We start from the raw sequence: 19292 nt of genomic DNA, 5'->3' as shown, positions 1-19292 counted from the left end.
CCATCGGTCTACCACGCGGTAGGCATATTGCTGGTTCTAAGTATATTTCATATCCATCCCAAATTGGGGCTTCGGCCAACCATGTCTCCTGCAAGACCACTATGTCAAACTTGTCAAGTTCAGTATTCGCCGTATTCGTAAAGTGCTTGAACCCCCGAGTGTTCCAACATATCAGTTGGAGTTTCTCTTTTGCTATGGTTGTTATGAACGATCTAAGTGATTACCTCTTCCCTCATCTGATGCAGCAAAGTTGGCGCCATAAATGCGGGGAATCCACTTTGTGGAGCCTCCGACTTCTTCATTCGATTGATATTCTTCTTGATACAAGTTAAAGCCCATTTGAAAGAAAGCATCTCTAACCTGCCATAATATATCTGCAAGAATGGTTGAGTGTATAGAGATTCTGGATCGTGTCAGATCCTGATCATCCATGAACTCAACTCTGTCGATGTCCGACGTTGATATGTTCCTTAATTGAGATATCTCCCTGCAGATGTTTATGACGCTTGATCGATTCAGGTCAAATTGCTGGAATGGATGATCCCTACATTCCAGTATAAAGCAGTGACTGTTCTTCTGGGCCACTGTCCTCGATTTAAATGAGACTTCTTTGCTCATATTCTTATTATTTTGCCATTGTGCTGTTTTCTTCATACTAGCATTCTCCATTGTCTCTTTATTTGAAGACATTGCGTTGTTTATGGGACCTCTCACTAGGCGACCTCCTGGCATGGATTTTGTCTCCATCTTGCTAGATCCAGATTCCGTAGTTTCCTTTAACTTGCTGGCCATGTAGTTTTCTACAGTTTTGTTTATTTCTTCTCTCATTTGTGCCTCATTTAACCCTTTAAGTGCCAAGGGCGAGGTATCTCGTCCTTGACAGTGCACACGCAGTGCCAAGGACGAGATAGCTCGTCCTTTTCGGCACCTTGTTTTGAGCGATCCCTGCAAAGCAGGGATCGCTCAAAACTGTAATCCAACCACCGGGCTATGTGAGGGGGAGGTCCCCCCTCACTGCCAGGGGGATGGATTACCTTCAGTTTCACGTCGGCGTGCGTAACGCACGTCGGCGTGAAACTGAAAGTAAATCCACCGCAGCAGCCATTTTCGGCTGCTGCGGTGGATAAAGAAGGTGCATTCCCTTCTTTGTCAGCCTCGATCTCTGGCTGTATTTCAAGCCAGAGATCGAGGCGGGTATCGTTGGAAAGGGGAGATTCTCCCCTTTCCGACAATATCAATTGTGTGGCATTGCTGCCCGCGGATCGGGCGCAGGGCGCGCGATCCGCGGGCAGCAATGCCAGCGGATCAACGCAGATCCGTTTGTGACGCAGGGGGAGGGGGGGCTGCTTACTAGGTAAGCGGCCCCCATGGCCCCAAGGCATGGGGCCACAGCACCAGAGACCCCTGGGGGCAGATAATCACTGCCCCCAGGGGTGAAAATAAAAATAAATAAAAGCAAAAAAAAATCGAGGGCTGGAGGGAGGTGGGAGGGGGTTTGGGGCCCTGGGGCCCACTGGACCACCAGGGATGGATCAAAAGTGGTGTCCCTGGAAAGGGGACTTTCTCCCCTTTCCAAGGACACCACATATGAGGCATTGCTGCCCGCGGATCGGGCGCAGGGCGCGCGATCCGCAGGCAGCAATACCAGCGGATCAACGCAGATCCATTTGTGACGCAGGGGGAGGGGGGCTGCTTACTAGGTAAGCGGCCTCCCTCCCCCAGTGGCCCCAAGGCATGGGGCCACAGCACCAGATACCCCTGGGGGCAGATAATCACTGCCCCCAGGGGTGAAAATAAAAAAATAAAAAATCAAAAAAAATCAAGGGGAGGTGGGAGGGGGTTTGGGGCCCTGGGGCCCACTGGACCACCAGGGATTGATCAAAAAGTGGTGTCCCTGGAAAAGGGACTTTCTCCCCTTTCCAAGGACACCACATATGAGGCATTGCTGCCCGCGGATCGGGCGCAGGGCGCGCGATCCGCGGGCAGCAATGCCAGCGGATCAACGCAGATCCGTTTGTGACTCAGGGGGAGGGGGGGCTGCTTACTAGGTAAGCGGCCCCCTCCTCCCGTGGCCCCAAGGCATGGGGCCACAGCGCCAGAGACCCCTGGGGGCAGATAATCACTGCCCCCAGGGGTGAAAATAAAAATAAATAAAAGCAAAAAAAAATCGAGGGGAGGTGGGAGGTGGGTGGGGGTTTGGGGCCCTGGGGCCCACTGGACCACCAGAGATTGATCAAAAAGTGGTGTCCCCGGAAAGGGGACTTTCTCCCCTTTCCAAGGACACCACATATGAGGCATTGCTGGTCACGGATCGGGCGCAGGGCGCGCGATCCTTGGAAGGGGCATCTGACCCCAGGGAGGGATCCAAGAGGTGGGGCACCCTATCTGCCGCCAGGAAGGGGGGCCCCCAGGGAGGGTTGCATGAGGTGGGGCCCTCCATTTGGGGTGGGGGGGCTGAGGGCCACCCTCCGTTGCAGTACATAATTCGCTGCCAATGGCTTATGGACCATAGTGCTTTTCTGCATCAACACCCCCTAAAAAGCAGCCTATGAATTTGTATTATTTTTTTTGTTTACCCAACTTCGCTTGGCGCAGATGGCCACATTAGTGTGGCAATCTGTCCCCAGGGTGCCCAAACCCTACTGCCCCATCTATTGGGGGTCCTGCCCCACCTTTTGTGGTGGCCCTCTCCCCCCCACCCCAAATGGAGGTGGGGTGTACCTCACGCAGCCGTTTGTAGGAGGCCCAGGGAGGCCTGCATGAGTTGTCCCTCCCACCCATTTGGGTAAACAAAAAAAAAATACAAATTCATAGGCTGCTTTTTAGGGGGGGCTGAGGGGCACCCTAAATTAGCAGTGAATGATGTACTGCAACGGGGGGTGGCCCTCAGCCCCCCCACCCCAAATGGAGAGCCCCACCTCATGCAACCCTCCCTGCGGATTCCCACGGGTGTCCTCTTTTCGGAAATGCATGGGGTTCCCCATTTTCCTCGGTGGCTTGGACACCCGTGGCCCATATCTGTACGTTGTGCCGGTCGGCAGAATGTCTGAGATTTCGCTCTGAAAACAGACTTGGGGTTACTTGTGTTTTAGGCTTTCCCCTTGGCGGCCAGGTAGGTGCACCCAGACATGTGAGGTACCGTTTTCATCGGGACACCTTTGGGAACGCGTGACGGTAGGCCATGTGTTGTTGGGGGCTTGTTTCGATGGGTGCGTCGAGCGAAATGTGCGGAAAAAGCATTTTTTTCCCCACATTTCGGACTTTGCAGGGCTGTCTGGGTAATAAATTCTGGGGCGATGTGCGCAAATCATACCTCTGCGGATTCCCACGGGTGTCCTCTTTTCGGAAATGCATGGGGTTCCCTGTTTTCCTCGGTGGCTTGGACACCCGAGGCCCATATCTGTACGTTGTGCCGGTCGGCAGAATGTCTGAGATTTCGCTCTGAAAACAGACTTGGGGTTACTTGTGTTTTAGGCTTTCCCCTTGGCGGGCAGTTAGGTGCACCCACACATGTGAGGTACCGTTTTCATTGGGACACCTGTGGAAACGCGTGACGGTAGGCCATGTGTTGTTGGGGGCGTGTTTCGATGGGTGCGTCGAGCGAAATGTGCGGAAAAAGTGTTTTTTTCCCGACATTTCAGACTTTGCGGGGCTGTCTGGGTAATAAATTCTGGGGCGATGTGCGCAAATCATACCTCTGCGGATTCCCACGGGTGTCCTCTTTTCGGAAATGCATGGGGTTCCCTGTTTTCCTCGGTGGCTTGGACACCCGAGGCCCATATCTGTACGTTGTGCCGGTCGGCAGAATGTCTGAGATTTCGCTCTGAAAACAGACTTCGGGTTACTTATGTTTTATGCTTTCCCCTTGGCGGGCAGTTAGGTGCACCCACACATGTGAGGTACCGTTTTCATCGGGACACCTGTGGAAACGCGTGACAGTAGGCCATGTGTTGTTGGGGGCGTGTTTCGATGGGTGCGTCGAGCGAAATGTGCAGAAAAAGTGTTTTTTTCCCGACATTTCAGACTTTGCGGGGATGTTTGCGTAAACAATTCTTGGGCGATGTGCGCAAATCATACCTCTGCGGATTCCCACGGGTGTCCTCTTTTCGGAAATGCATGGGGTTCCCCATTTTCCTTGGTGGCTTGGACACCCGAGGGCCATATCTGTACGTTGTGCCAGTCGGCAGAATGTCTGAGATTTCGCTCTGAAAACAGACTTGGGGTTACTTGTGTTTTAGGCTTTCCCCTTGGCGGGCAGTTAGGTGCACCCACACATGTGAGGTACCGTTTTCATCGGGACACGTGTGGAAACGCGTGACGGTAGGCCATGTTTTGTTGGGGGCGTGTTTCGATGGGTGCGTCGAGCGAAATGTGCGGAAAAAGTGTTTTTTTCCTGACATTTCGGACTTTGCAGGGCTGTTTGGGTAAAACATTCTGGGGCGATGTGCGCAAATCATACCTCTGCGGATTCCCACGGGTGTCCTCTTTTCGGAAATGCATGGGGTTCCCCATTTTCCTTAGTGGCTTGGACACCCGAGGGCCATATCTGTACGTTGTGCCGGTCGGCAGAATGTCTGAGATTTTGCTCTGAAAACAGACTTGGGGTTACTTGTGTTTTAGGCTTTCCCCTTGGCGGCCAGGTAGGTGCCCCCACACATGTGAGGTACCGTTTTCATCGGGACACCTGTGGGAACGTATGACAGTAGGCCATGTGTTGTTGGGGGCCGTGTTTCGATGGGTGCGTCGAGCAAAATGTGCGGAAAAAGTGTTTTTTTCCTGACATTTCGGACTTTGCAGGGCTGTTTGGGTAAAACATTCTGGGGCGATGTGCGCAAATCATACCTCTGCGGATTCCCACGGGTGTCCTCTTTTCGGAAATGCATGGGGTTCCCCATTTTCCTTGGTGGGTTGGACACCCGAGGCCCATATCTGTATGTTGTGCCGGTCGGCAGAATGTCTGAGATTTCGCTCTGAAAATAGACTTGGGGTTACTTGTGTTTTAGGCTTTCCCCTTGGCGGCCAGGTAGGTGCACCCACACATGTGAGGTACCGTTTTCATCAGGACACCTGTGGGAACGCGTGACGGTAGGCCATGTGTTGTTGGGGGCATGTTTCGATGGGTGCGTCGAGCAAAATGTGCGGAAAAAGTGTTTTTTTCCTGACATTTCGGACTTTGCAGGGCTGTTTGGGTAAAACATTCTGGGGCGATGTGCGCAAATCATACCTCTGCGGATTCCCACGGGTGTCCTCTTTTCGGAAATGCATGGGTTTCCCTGTTTTGCTCGGTGGCTTGGACACTTGAGGCCCATATCTGTACGTTGTGCCGGTCGGCAGAATGTCTGAGATTTCGCTCTGAAAGCAGACTTGGGGTTACTTGTGTTTTAGGCTTTCCCCTTGGCGGCCAGTTAGGTGCACCCACACATGTGAGGTAGCGTTTTCATTGGGACACGTGTGGAAACGCGTGACGGTAGGCCATGTGTTGTTGGGGGCGTGTTTCGATGGGTGCGTCGAGCGAAATGTGCTGAAAAAGTGTTTTTTTCCCGACATTTCAGACTTTGCGGGGCTGTTTGGGTAATTAATTCTGGGGCGATGTGTGCAAATCATACCTCTGCAGATTCCCACGGGTGTCCTCTTTTCGGAAATGCATGGGGTTCCCTTTTTTCCTCGGTGGCTTGGACACCCGAGGCCCATATCTGTACGTTGTGCCGGTCGGCAGAATGTCTGAGATTTCGCTCTGAAAACAGACTTGGGGTTACTTGTGTTTTAGGCTTTCCCCTTGGCAGCCACGTAGGTGCACCCACACATGTGAGGTACCGTTTTCATCGGGACACCTGTGGAAACGCGTGACGGTAGGCCATGTGTTGTTGGGGGCGTGTTTTGATGGGTGCGTCGAGCAAAATGTGCGGAAAAAGTTTTTTTTTCCCAACATTTCAGACTTTGCAGGGCTGTTTGGGTAATAAATTCTGGGGCGATGTGCGCAAATCATACCTCTGCGGATTCCCACGGGTGTCCTCTTTTCGGAAATGCATGGGTTTCCCTGTTTTGCTCGGTGGCTTGGACACCTGAGGCCCATATCTGTACGTTGTGCCGGTCGGCAGAATGTCTGAGATTTCGCTCTGAAAGCAGACTTGGGGTTACTTGTGTTTTAGGCTTTCCCCTTGGCGGCCAGTTAGGTGCACCCACACATGTGAGGTAGCGTTTTCATCGGGACACGTGTGGAAACGCGTGACGGTAGGCCATGTGTTGTTGGGGGCGTGTTTCGATGGGTGCGTCGAGCGAAATGTGCTGAAAAAGTGTTTTTTTCCCGACATTTCAGACTTTGCGGGGCTGTCTGGGTAATTAATTCTGGGGCGATGTGTGCAAATCATACCCCTACGGATTCCCACGGGTGTCCTCTTTTCGGAAATGCATGGGTTTCCCTGTTTTCCTCGGTGGCTTGGACACCCGAGGCCCATATCTGTACGCTGTGCCGGTCGGCAGAATGTCTGAGATTTCGCTCTGAAAACAGACTTGGGGTTACTTGTGTTTTAGGCTTTCCCCTTGGCGGCCAGGTAGGTGCACCCACACATGTGAGGTACCATTTTCATCGGGACACCTGTGGGAACGCGTGACAGTAGGCCATGTGTTGTTGGGGCCGTGTTTCGATGGGTGCGTCGAGCAAAATGTGCGGAAAAAGCATTTTTTTCCGCACATTTTGGACTTTGCAGAGCTGTCTGGGTAAAACATTCTGGGGCGATGTGCGCAAATCATACCTCTGCGGATTCCCACGGGTGTCCTCTTTTCGGAAATGCTTCGGGTTCCCCATTTTCCTTGGTGGCTTGGACACCCGAGGCCCATATCTGTATGTTGTGCCGGTCGGCAGAATGTCTGAGATTTCGCTCTGAAAACAGACTTGGGGTTACTTGAGTTTTAGGCTTTCCCCTTGGCGGCCAGGTAGGTGCACCCACACATGTGAGGTACTGTTTTCATCGGGACACCTGTGGGAACGCGTGACGGTAGGCCATGTGTTGTTGGGGGCATGTTTCGATGGGTGCGTCGAGCGAAATGTGCGGAAAAGGCGTTTTTTTCCTGACATTTCGGACTTTGCGGGGCTGTCTGGGTAATTAATTCTGGGGCGATGTGCGCAAATCATACCTCTGCGGATTCCCACAGGTGTCCTCTTTTCGGAAATGCATGGGGTTCCCTGTTTTCCTCGGTGGCTTGGACACCCGAGGCCCATATCTGTACGTTGTGCCGGTCGGCAGAATGTCTGATATTTCCCTCTGAAAATAGACTTGGGGTTACTTGTGTTTTAGGCTTTCCCCTTGGTGGCCAGGTAGGTGCACCCACACATGTGAGGTACCGTTTTCATCAGGACACCTGTGGGAACGCGTGACGGTAGGCCATGTGTTGTTGGGGGCATGTTTCGATGGGTGCGTCGAGCAAAATGTGCGGAAAAAGTGTTTTTTTCCTGACATTTCGGACTTTGCAGGGCTGTTTGGGTAAAACATTCTGGGGCGATGTGCGCAAATCATACCTCTGCGGATTCCCACGGGTGTCCTCTTTTCGGAAATGCATGGGTTTCCCTGTTTTGCTCGGTGGCTTGGACACCTGAGGCCCATATCTGTACGTTGTGCCGGTCGGCAGAATGTCTGAGATTTCGCTCTGAAAGCAGACTTGGGGTTACTTGTGTTTTAGGCTTTCCCCTTGGCGGCCAGTTAGGTGCACCCACACATGTGAGGTACTGTTTTCATTGGGACACCTGTGGGAACGCGTGACGGTAGGCCATGTGTTGTTGGGGGCGTGTTTTGATGGGTGCGTCGAGCGAAATGTGCGGAAAAAGTGTTTTTTTCCCGACATTTCGGACTTTGCGGGGCTGTCTGGGTAATAAATTCTGGGGCGATGTGCGCAAATCATACCTCTGCGGATTCCCACGGGTGTCCTCTTTTCGGAAATGCATGGGGTTCCCTGTTTTCCTCGCTGGCTTGGACACCCGAGGCCCATATCTGTACGTTGTGCCGGTCGGCAGAATGTCTGAGATTTCGCTCTGAAAACAGACTTGGGGTTACTTGTGTTTTAGGCTTTCCCCTTGGCGGCCAGGGAGGTGCACCCACACATGTGAGGTACCGTTTTCATCAGGACACCTGTGGGAACGCGTGACGGTAGGCCATGTGCTGTTGGGGGCATGTTTCGATGGGTGCGTCGAGCAAAATGTGCGGAAAAAGTGGTTTTTTCCTGACATTTCGGACTTTGCGGGGCTGTTTGGGTAAAAAATTCTGGGGCGATGTGCGCAAATCATACCTCTGCGGATTCCCACGGGTGTCCTCTTTTCGGAAATGCATGGGTTTCCCTGTATTCCTCGGTGGCTTGGACACCCGAGGCCCATATCTGTACGTTGTGCCGGTCGGCAGAATGTCTGAGATTTCGCTCTGAAAACAGACTTGGGGTTACCTGTGTTTTAGGCTTTCCCCTTGGCGGCCAGTTAGGTGCACCCACACATGTGAGTTACCGTTTTCATTGGGACACCTGTGGAAACGCGTGACGGTAGGCCATGTGTTGTTGGAGGCGTGTTTCGATGGGTGCGTCGAGCAAAATGTGCGGAAAAAGTGGTTTTTTCCCGACATTTCGGACTTTGCGGGGCTGTCTGGGTAATAAATTCTGGGGCGATGTGCGCAAATCATACCTCTGCGGATTCCCACGGGTGTCCTCTTTTCGGAAATGCATGGGGTTCCCTGTTTTCCTCGGTGGCTTGGACACCCGAGGCCCATATCTGTACGTTGTGCCGGTCGGCAGAATGTCTGAGATTTCGCTCTGAAAACAGACTTGGGGTTACTTGTGTTTTAGGCTTTCCCCTTGGCAGCCACGTAGGTGCACCCACACATGTGAGGTACCGTTTTCATCGGGACACCTGTGGAAACGCGTGACGGTAGGCCATGTGTTGTTGGGGGCGTGTTTTGATGGGTGCGTCGAGCAAAATGTGCGGAAAAAGTGTTTTTTTCCCAACATTTCAGACTTTGCAGGGCTGTTTGGGTAATAAATTCTGGGGCGATGTGCGCAAATCATACCTCTGCGGATTCCCACGGGTGTCCTCTTTTCGGAAATGCATGGGTTTCCCTGTTTTGCTCGGTGGCTTGGACACCTGAGGCCCATATCTGTACGTTGTGCCGGTCGGCAGAATGTCTGAGATTTCGCTCTGAAAGCAGACTTGGGGTTACTTGTGTTTTAGGCTTTCCCCTTGGCGGCCAGTTAGGTGCACCCACACATGTGAGGTAGCGTTTTCATCGGGACACGTGTGGAAACGCGTGACGGTAGGCCATGTGTTGTTGGGGGCGTGTTTCGATGGGTGCGTCGAGCGAAATGTGCTGAAAAAGTGTTTTTTTCCCGACATTTCAGACTTTGCGGGGCTGTCTGGGTAATTAATTCTGGGGCGATGTGTGCAAATCATACCCCTACGGATTCCCACGGGTGTCCTCTTTTCGGAAATGCATGGGTTTCCCTGTTTTCCTCGGTGGCTTGGACACCCGAGGCCCATATCTGTACGTTGTGCCGGTCGGCAGAATGTCTGAGATTTCGCTCTGAAAACAGACTTGGGGTTACTTGTGTTTTAGGCTTTCCCCTTGGCGGCCAGGTAGGTGCACCCACACATGTGAGGTACCATTTTCATCGGGACACCTGTGGGAACGCGTGACAGTAGGCCATGTGTTGTTGGGGCCGTGTTTCGATGGGTGCGTCGAGCAAAATGTGCGGAAAAAGTGGTTTTTTCCCGACATTTCGGACTTTGCGGGGCTGTCTGGGTAATAAATTCTGGGGCGATGTGCGCAAATCATACCTCTGCGGATTCCCACGGGTGTCCTCTTTTCGGAAATGCATGGGGTTCCCTGTTTTCCTCGGTGGCTTGGACACCCGAGGCCCATATCTGTACGTTGTGCCGGTCGGCAGAATGTCTGAGATTTCGCTCTGAAAACAGACTTGGGGTTACTTGTGTTTTAGGCTTTCCCCTTGGCAGCCACGTAGGTGCACCCACACATGTGAGGTACCGTTTTCATCGGGACACCTGTGGAAACGCGTGACGGTAGGCCATGTGTTGTTGGGGGCGTGTTTTGATGGGTGCGTCGAGCAAAATGTGCGGAAAAAGTGTTTTTTTCCCAACATTTCAGACTTTGCAGGGCTGTTTGGGTAATAAATTCTGGGGCGATGTGCGCAAATCATACCTCTGCGGATTCCCACGGGTGTCCTCTTTTCGGAAATGCATGGGTTTCCCTGTTTTGCTCGGTGGCTTGGACACCTGAGGCCCATATCTGTACGTTGTGCCGGTCGGCAGAATGTCTGAGATTTCGCTCTGAAAGCAGACTTGGGGTTACTTGTGTTTTAGGCTTTCCCCTTGGCGGCCAGTTAGGTGCACCCACACATGTGAGGTAGCGTTTTCATCGGGACACGTGTGGAAACGCGTGACGGTAGGCCATGTGTTATTGGGGGCGTGTTTCGATGGGTGCGTCGAGCGAAATGTGCTGAAAAAGTGTTTTTTTCCCGACATTTCAGACTTTGCGGGGCTGTCTGGGTAATTAATTCTGGGGCGATGTGTGCAAATCATACCCCTACGGATTCCCACGGGTGTCCTCTTTTCGGAAATGCATGGGTTTCCCTGTTTTCCTCGGTGGCTTGGACACCCGAGGCCCATATCTGTACGTTGTGCCGGTCGGCAGAATGTCTGAGATTTCGCTCTGAAAACAGACTTGGGGTTACTTGTGTTTTAGGCTTTCCCCTTGGCGGCCAGGTAGGTGCACCCACACATGTGAGGTACCATTTTCATCGGGACACCTGTGGGAACGCGTGACAGTAGGCCATGTGTTGTTGGGGCCGTGTTTCGATGGGTGCGTCGAGCAAAATGTGCGGAAAAAGCATTTTTTTCCGCACATTTTGGACTTTGCAGAGCTGTCTGGGTAAAACATTCTGGGGCGATGTGCGCAAATCATACCTCTGCGGATTCCCACGGGTGTCCTCTTTTCGGAAATGCTTCGGGTTCCCCATTTTTCTTGGTGGCTTGGACACCCGAGGCCCATATCTGTATGTTGTGCCGGTCGGCAGAATGTCTGAGATTTCGCTCTGAAAACAGACTTGGGGTTACTTGAGTTTTAGGCTTTCCCCTTGGCGGCCAGGTAGGTGCACCCACACATGTGAGGTACTGTTTTCATCGGGACACCTGTGGGAACGCGTGACGGTAGGCCATGTGTTGTTGGGGGCATGTTTCGATGGGTGCGTCGAGCGAAATGTGCGGAAAAGGCGTTTTTTTCCTGACATTTCGGACTTTGCGGGGCTGTCTGGGTAATTAATTCTGGGGCGATGTGCGCAAATCATACCTCTGCGGATTCCCACAGGTGTCCTCTTTTCGGAAATGCATGGGGTTCCCTGTTTTCCTCGGTGGCTTGGACACCCGAGGCCCATATCTGTACGTTGTGCCGGTCGGCAGAATGTCTGATATTTCCCTCTGAAAACAGACTTGGGGTTACTTGTGTTTTAGGCTTTCCCCTTGGCGGCCAGGTAGGTGCACCCACAAATGTGAGGTACTGTTTTCATCGGGACACCTTTGGGAACGTGTGACGGTAGGCCATGTGTTGTTCGGGGCGTGTTTCGATGGGTGCATCGAGTGAAAAGTGCGGAAAAAGTGTTTTTTTCCCGACTTTTCGGAATTTGCGGGGCAGTCTGGGTAATAAAATCTGGGGGGATGTGCGCAAATCATACCTCTGCGTATTCCCACGGGTGTCCTCTTTTCGGAAATGCATGGGGTTCCCTGTTTTCCTCGCTGGCTTGGACACCCGAGGCCCATATCTGTACGTTGTGCCGGTCGGCAGAATGTCTGAGATTTCGCTCTGAAAACAGACTTGGGGTTACTTGTGTTTTAGGCTTTCCCCTTGGCGGCCAGGGAGGTGCACCCACACATGTGAGGTACCGTTTTCATCAGGACACCTGTGGGAACGCGTGACGGTAGGCCATGTGCTGTTGGGGGCATGTTTCGATGGGTGCGTCGAGCAAAATGTGCGGAAAAAGTGGTTTTTTCCTGACATTTCGGACTTTGCGGGGCTGTTTGGGTAAAAAATTCTGGGGCGATGTGCGCAAATCATACCTCTGCGGATTCCCACGGGTGTCCTCTTTTCGGAAATGCATGGGTTTCCCTGTATTCCTCGGTGGCTTGGACACCCGAGGCCCATATCTGTACGTTGTGCCGGTCGGCAGAATGTCTGAGATTTCGCTCTGAAAACGAACTTGGGGTTACCTGTGTTTTAGGCTTTCCCCTTGGCGGCCAGTTAGGTGCACCCACACATGTGAGTTACCGTTTTCATTGGGACACCTGTGGAAACGCGTGACGGTAGGCCATGTGTTGTTGGAGGCGTGTTTCGATGGGTGCGTTGAGCGAAATGTGCGGAAAAAGTGTTTTTTTCCCGACATTTCGGACTTTGCGGGGCTGTCTGGGTAAAAAATTCTGGGGCGATGTGCGCAAATCATACCTCTGCGGATTCCCACGGGAGTCCTCTTTTCGGAAATGCATGGGGTTCCCTGTTTTCCTCGGTGGCTTGGACACCCGAGGCCCATATCTGTACGTTGTGCCGGTCGGCAGAATGTCTGAGATTTCCCTCTGAATACAGACTTGGGGTTACTTGTGTTTTAGGCTTTCCCCTTGGCGGCCAGGTAGGTGCACCCACACATGTGAGGTACCGTTTTCATCGGGACACCTGTGGGAATGTGTGACGGTAGGCCATGTGTTGTTGGGGGCGTGTTTCGATCGGTGCGTCGAGAGAAATGTGCGGAAAAAGCGTTTTTTTCCCGACTTTTCGGACTTTGCGGGGCTGCCTGGGTAATAAAATCTGGGGGGATGTGCGCAAATCATACCTCTGCGTATTCCCACGGGTGTCCTCTTTTCGGAAATGCATGGGGTTCCCTGTTTTCCTCGGTGGCTTGGACACCCGAGGCCCATATCTGTACGTTGTGCCGGTCGGTAGAATGTCTGAGATTTCGCCATGAAAACAGACATGGGGTTACTTGTGTTTTAGGCTTTCCCCTTGGCCGCCAGGTAGGTGCACCCACACATGTGAGGTACCGTTTTCATTGGGACACCTGTGGGAAGGCGTTACGGTAGGCCATGTGTTGTTGGGGGCGTGTTTTGATGGGTGCGTTGAGCGAAATGTACGGAAAAAGTGTTTTTTTCCCAACATTTCGGACTTTGCGGGGCTGTCTGGGTAATAAATTCTGGGGCGATGTGCGCAAATCATACCTCTGCGGATTCCCACGGGTGTCCTCTTTTCGGAAATGCATGGGGTTCCCTGTTTTCCTCGGTGGCTTGGACACCCGAGGCCCATATCTGTATGTTGTGCCGGTCGGCAGAATGTCTGAGATTTCGCTCTGAAAACAGACTTGGGGTTACTTGTGTTTTAGGCTTTCCCCTTGGCGGCCACGTAGGTGCACCCACACATGTGAGCTACCGTTTTCATTGGGAGACCTGTGGGAACGCGTGACGGTAGGCCATGTGTTGTTGGGGGCATGTTTCGAAGGGTGCGTCAAGCGAAATGTGCGAAAAAAGTGTTTTTTTCCCGACATTTCGGACTTTGCGGGGCTGTCTGGGTAATAAATTCTGGGGGGATGTGCGCAAATCATACCTCTGCGTATTCCCACGGGTGTCCTCTTTTCGGAAATGCATGGGGTTCCCTGTTTTCCTCGCTGGCTTGGACACCCGAGGCCCATATCTGTACGTTGTGCCGGTCGGCAGAATGTCTGAGATTTCGCTCTGAAAACAGACTTGGGGTTACTTGTGTTTTAGGCTTTCCCCTTGGCGGCCAGGGAGGTGCACCCACACATGTGAGGTACCGTTTTCATCAGGACACCTGTGGGAACGCGTGACGGTAGGCCATGTGCTGTTGGGGGCATGTTTCGATGGGTGCGTCGAGCAAAATGTGCGGAAAAAGTGGTTTTTTCCTGACATTTCGGACTTTGCGGGGCTGTTTGGGTAAAAAATTCTGGGGCGATGTGCGCAAATCATACCTCTGCGGATTCCCACGGGTGTCCTCTTTTCGGAAATGCATGGGTTTCCCTGTATTCCTCGGTGGCTTGGACACCCGAGGCCCATATCTGTACGTTGTGCCGGTCGGCAGAATGTCTGAGATTTCGCTCTGAAAACGAACTTGGGGTTACCTGTGTTTTAGGCTTTCCCCTTGGCGGCCAGTTAGGTGCACCCACACATGTGAGTTACCGTTTTCATTGGGACACCTGTGGAAACGCGTGACGGTAGGCCATGTGTTGTTGGAGGCGTGTTTCGATGGGTGCGTTGAGCGAAATGTGCGGAAAAAGTGTTTTTTTCCCGACATTTCGGACTTTGCGGGGCTGTCTGGGTAAAAAATTCTGGGGCGATGTGCGCAAATCATACCTCTGCGGATTCCCACGGGAGTCCTCTTTTCGGAAATGCATGGGGTTCCCTGTTTTCCTCGGTGGCTTGGACACCCGAGGCCCATATCTGTACGTTGTGCCGGTCGGCAGAATGTCTGAGATTTCCCTCTGAATACAGACTTGGGGTTACTTGTGTTTTAGGCTTTCCCCTTGGCGGCCAGGTAGGTGCACCCACACATGTGAGGTACCGTTTTCATCGGGACACCTGTGGGAATGTGTGACGGTAGGCCATGTGTTGTTGGGGGCGTGTTTCGATCGGTGCGTCGAGAGAAATGTGCGGAAAAAGCGTTTTTTTCCCGACTTTTCGGACTTTGCGGGGCTGCCTGGGTAATAAAATCTGGGGGGATGTGCGCAAATCATACCTCTGCGTATTCCCACGGGTGTCCTCTTTTCGGAAATGCATGGGGTTCCCTGTTTTCCTCGGTGGCTTGGACACCCGAGGCCCATATCTGTACGTTGTGCCGGTCGGTAGAATGTCTGAGATTTCGCCATGAAAACAGACATGGGGTTACTTGTGTTTTAGGCTTTCCCCTTGGCCGCCAGGTAGGTGCACCCACACATGTGAGGTACCGTTTTCATTGGGACACCTGTGGGAAGGCGTTACGGTAGGCCATGTGTTGTTGGGGGCGTGTTTTGATGGGTGCGTTGAGCGAAATGTACGGAAAAAGTGTTTTTTTCCCAACATTTCGGACTTTGCGGGGCTGTCTGGGTAATAAATTCTGGGGCGATGTGCGCAAATCATACCTCTGCGGATTCCCACGGGTGTCCTCTTTTCGGAAATGCATGGGGTTCCCTGTTTTCCTCGGTGGCTTGGACACCCGAGGCCCATATCTGTATGTTGTGCCGGTCGGCAGAATGTCTGAGATTTCGCTCTGAAAACAGACTTGGGGTTACTTGTGTTTTAGGCTTTCCCCTTGGCGGCCACGTAGGTGCACCCACACATGTGAGCTACCGTTTTCATTGGGAGACCTGTGGGAACGCGTGACGGTAGGCCATGTGTTGTTGGGGGCATGTTTCGAAGGGTGCGTCATGCGAAATGTGCGAAAAAAGTGTTTTTTTCCCGACATTTCGGACTTTGCGGGGCTGTCTGGGTAATAAATTCTGGGGCGATGTGCGCAAATCATACCTCTGCGGATTCCCACGGGTGTCCTCTTTTCGGAAATGCATGGGTTTCCCTGTTTTCCTCGGTGGCTTGGACACCCGAGGCCCATATCTTTACGTGTGCCGGTTGGCAGAATGTCTGAGATTTCGCCATGAAAACAGACTTGGGGTTACTTGTGTTTTAGGCTTTCCCCTTGGCGGCCAGGTAGGTGCACCCACACATGTGAGGTACCGTATTTATCGGGACACATGTGGGAACGCGTGACGGTAGGCCATGTGTTGTTGGGGGCGTGTTTTGATGGGTGCGTCGAGCGAAATGTGCGGAAAAAGTATTTTTTTCCCGACATTTCGGACTTTGCGGGGCTGTCTGGGTAATAAATTCTGGGGCGATGTGCGCAAATCATACCTCTGCGGATTCCCTCGGGTGTCCTCTTTTCGGAAATGCATGGGGTTCCCTGTTTTCCTCAGTGGCTTGGACACCCGAGGGCCATATCTGTACGTTGTGCCGGTCGGCAGAATGTCTGAGATTTCGCTCTGAAAACAGACTTGGGGTTACTTGTGTTTTAGGCTTTCCCTTTGGCGGCCAGGTAGGTGCACCCACACATGTGAGGTACCGTTTTCATCGGGACACCTGTGGGAAAGTGTGACGGTAGGCCATGTGTTGTTGGGGCCGTGTTTCGATGGGTGCGTCGAGCAAAATGTGCGGAAAAAGCATTTTTTTCCGCACATTTCGGACTTTGCAGGGCTGTCTGGGTAATAAATTCTGGGGCGATGTGCGCAAATCATACCTCTGCGGATTCCCACGGGTGTCCTCTTTTCGGAAATGCATGGGGTTCCCCATTTTCCTTGGTGGCTTGGACACCCGAGGCCCATATCTGTATGTTGTGCCGGTCGGCAGAATGTCTGAGATTTCGCTCTGAAAACAGACTTGGGGTTACTTGTGTTTTAGGCTTTCCCCTTGGCGGCCAGGTAGGTGCACCCACACATGTGAGGTACCGTTTTCATCGGGACACCTTTGGGAACGTGTGACGGTAGGCCATGTGTTGTTGGGGGCGTGTTTCGATGGGTGCGTCAAGCGAAATGTGCGGAAAAAGCGTGTTTTTCCTGACTTTTTTCGGAATTTGCGGGGCAGTCTGGGTAATAAAATCTGGGGGGATGTGTGCAAATCATACCTCTGCGTATTCCCACAGGTGTCCTCTTTTCGGAAATGCATGGGTTTCCCTGTTTTCCTCGGTGGCTTGGACACCCGAGGCCTGTAAAGAAGACCGGTGGGGGGGTCTGTACTTCTGCTCTCTATATGGTAGAGGGGAGGCACAGAGGACCCCAGCCAAGATTCTCTAATACGGTAGCGATGGACGAGCAATCAAGGCCTAGCTTCTCAGGAGGTGATGCAGGCTGGTTCTTAAGTACAGTGTATCCCCAAGCCCCCACAAAGGAATGTCCACACACTGTATTACTGAAAACACAGTCTTTATATAATTAATATTCAAGGGTTATGTACACTTATCACAATAACGCACTTTGTGCTCAGGAAAATCAGCAATGGTAAATATCTACAATTCTAAAGTGGTACCACTAATATTAGACCTCATTAAAGTGCATTCACAATACTGTAGAAATGGCACACAGATCAATAAGAAGGAAACCAGCAATAGAGAGAGGAGAGATAACAGAGGGTTGAAACAATAGGCAGAATACTGGCCCTTGCTACTGGACACAGTTCTGTGTGGAGATCCCCCCACCTGGGCAACCTGCAAAATAAAGAGATATAACCCCAGCCCAGTCCAGATATTGTTCAATAGTCTATTTTTCTCCTATAATGTTTTTACCCCCCCAATGTACCTGGTGGAGTCGAGTTCCTCGAAAAGGCGTCGACAAGCGTCGAGGGACTCGCTGTTCGGCGACGGGGAATCGACGGCCCTTCTTGAATGCCTTCCTTTTCAGGCGGGAGGCACGGGGCGTCGAACGTCCGTCGACGAACGAGGCCGAACGTTGTCGAAGAGGCGGCAGCTCCGTCCGAGCGGTGCTCGTCGGCGTCGGGGCGTCGGCGTCCTGCAAGGCGGAGGTGTGCGGGGCACCTCGATGACAATAGTTCTGGACCGCAAAGATTGTAGAGACGGGAGCCCAGCAAGGGCGTCGAGTCGTCCGAGTCTTTGGGGTCGTCGGGTGGCGGGAAACCCACCGGCAGGTTTCTCCTCGGCGCGTTGGTCGTCCTCGACTTTCTCCGGCAGGATAAGCGGTCGACGATGCGGTCGAGAGAGTCCTTCGATTGAATGTTCTTAGGCAATGGAGCGGACGGCTCCGATCGTCGGCGGCACGGCGTCAAGTGGTTCCCACGGCTGGGCAACACAACTTCGACGGGCCTCCAGCGGTTACACAGACCTGCGAACCCTGGTCGACGGCAATGGACTTCGACAGCGTCGATGTCCGGGTGCTTCACTTCGATCTCCTCGGCGGTCCCGTCTCGGGTCGGCAGCCTTTCGAGGGTCTGACTTCCAGGGCGCTTCGGCGAAGATTCAGCGGTGCTCGATGGTCCCTCGGAGCACGGGAAGAGGGCGCCTTACCAGGTCCTCTCTCGGGTCAGTCCTCGACGATTTCGACAACCTTCAGTTCCGTCGAAGCAAATGCCACAGCAAGTCTTCTTCTTCCAGCTGGACGTCGAGGATCAGCAAATCCAGTTACTCTTGAGTGGAGACTCAGCTTCTGAATGCTTCTGAACAACTTCCAGTGGTGAGAGGTCCCCAGATATACTATTCTGTCTCTCATCCACACTGCTGGCACACACACAGCAGCCAATCACACAGAAGGGCATTCATGCAGTCAGTCAGCCAATCAGGCACACAGTGCATTCAGGCCACACTCCTCCCTTTCAGACACTCACAACAAGGAATGTGGATTGGGACAAGTACCCAGCCATTCAACACTACACACTGCATTCAGGCCAGTTTCGGGCAGGGCTGTCTCAGTCTTTGTCTCTCATGCCAGAAACCAGACAACCACAACAAGGAGTGTATATTGGTCACACACTCCATTCACCCAGGTCCCACCCACAGGAGGTACCCACAACATACAGTCACTGGGAAGGCTCCAGTCAGTCTAGCTGGGCCTTCACAACAACACCATATATGGAACTTCCACCCAACAGCCAGTCAGGGGGAAGGGACAGAGTCAGGGCATCCCAGGACTTTGGGAAAACAAGACAACAGGCAATAGAAAGCAAGAGGCCACAGGGGCCATCTTGTTTCTATCAGGAATCAACTGATCCCAATGGCAGGGCCTGGGTATCCCAAAATGGAGGACACCCAGAGCACCTGTCCAATTCAGCATGGAGCTGCCACCAGCCCATACCCTGCTCTGTGGGCCACCCACAGGTGCCCAAAAACATACACTAGGGGCACAGGGTTGTACCCCCCCACCCATGGGTGCCATAAGGGTATCCCAGGGGTCTGTTCACCAAACCAAAAGAGAGAGCTGCACTGCCAGGAGTCCCAAATGGATTCCTGGGCAGAAAACATAACAGAACACACGATAAAAGGCAGAAGAGGACAAGGATTCAGAGGCCCTGTCCCTCTGATACATTTCCAGCATCACAGTCGCCCCCCCCAGACTGAGGTGGAGGGTGCCTAATCTCCCACGGGATAGACACCCTCATCCAGACGGTCAACATACCTTCTGGAAAGGCCATCTGCATTATCGTGACTCTTCCCTGGTCTGTGCTCTATGGTGAAGTCTAGCCCTTGTAGGCTAATCGACCACCTGAGCAATTTCGGATTCTCACC

The sequence above is a fragment of the Ambystoma mexicanum genome, chromosome 3p, assembly GCF_040938575.1.
Source record: "Ambystoma mexicanum isolate Mex_15411 chromosome 3p, UKY_AmexF1_1, whole genome shotgun sequence".
Classification (NCBI taxonomy): domain Eukaryota; kingdom Metazoa; phylum Chordata; class Amphibia; order Caudata; family Ambystomatidae; genus Ambystoma; species Ambystoma mexicanum.
Note: the sequence above shows the minus strand (reverse complement) of the source record.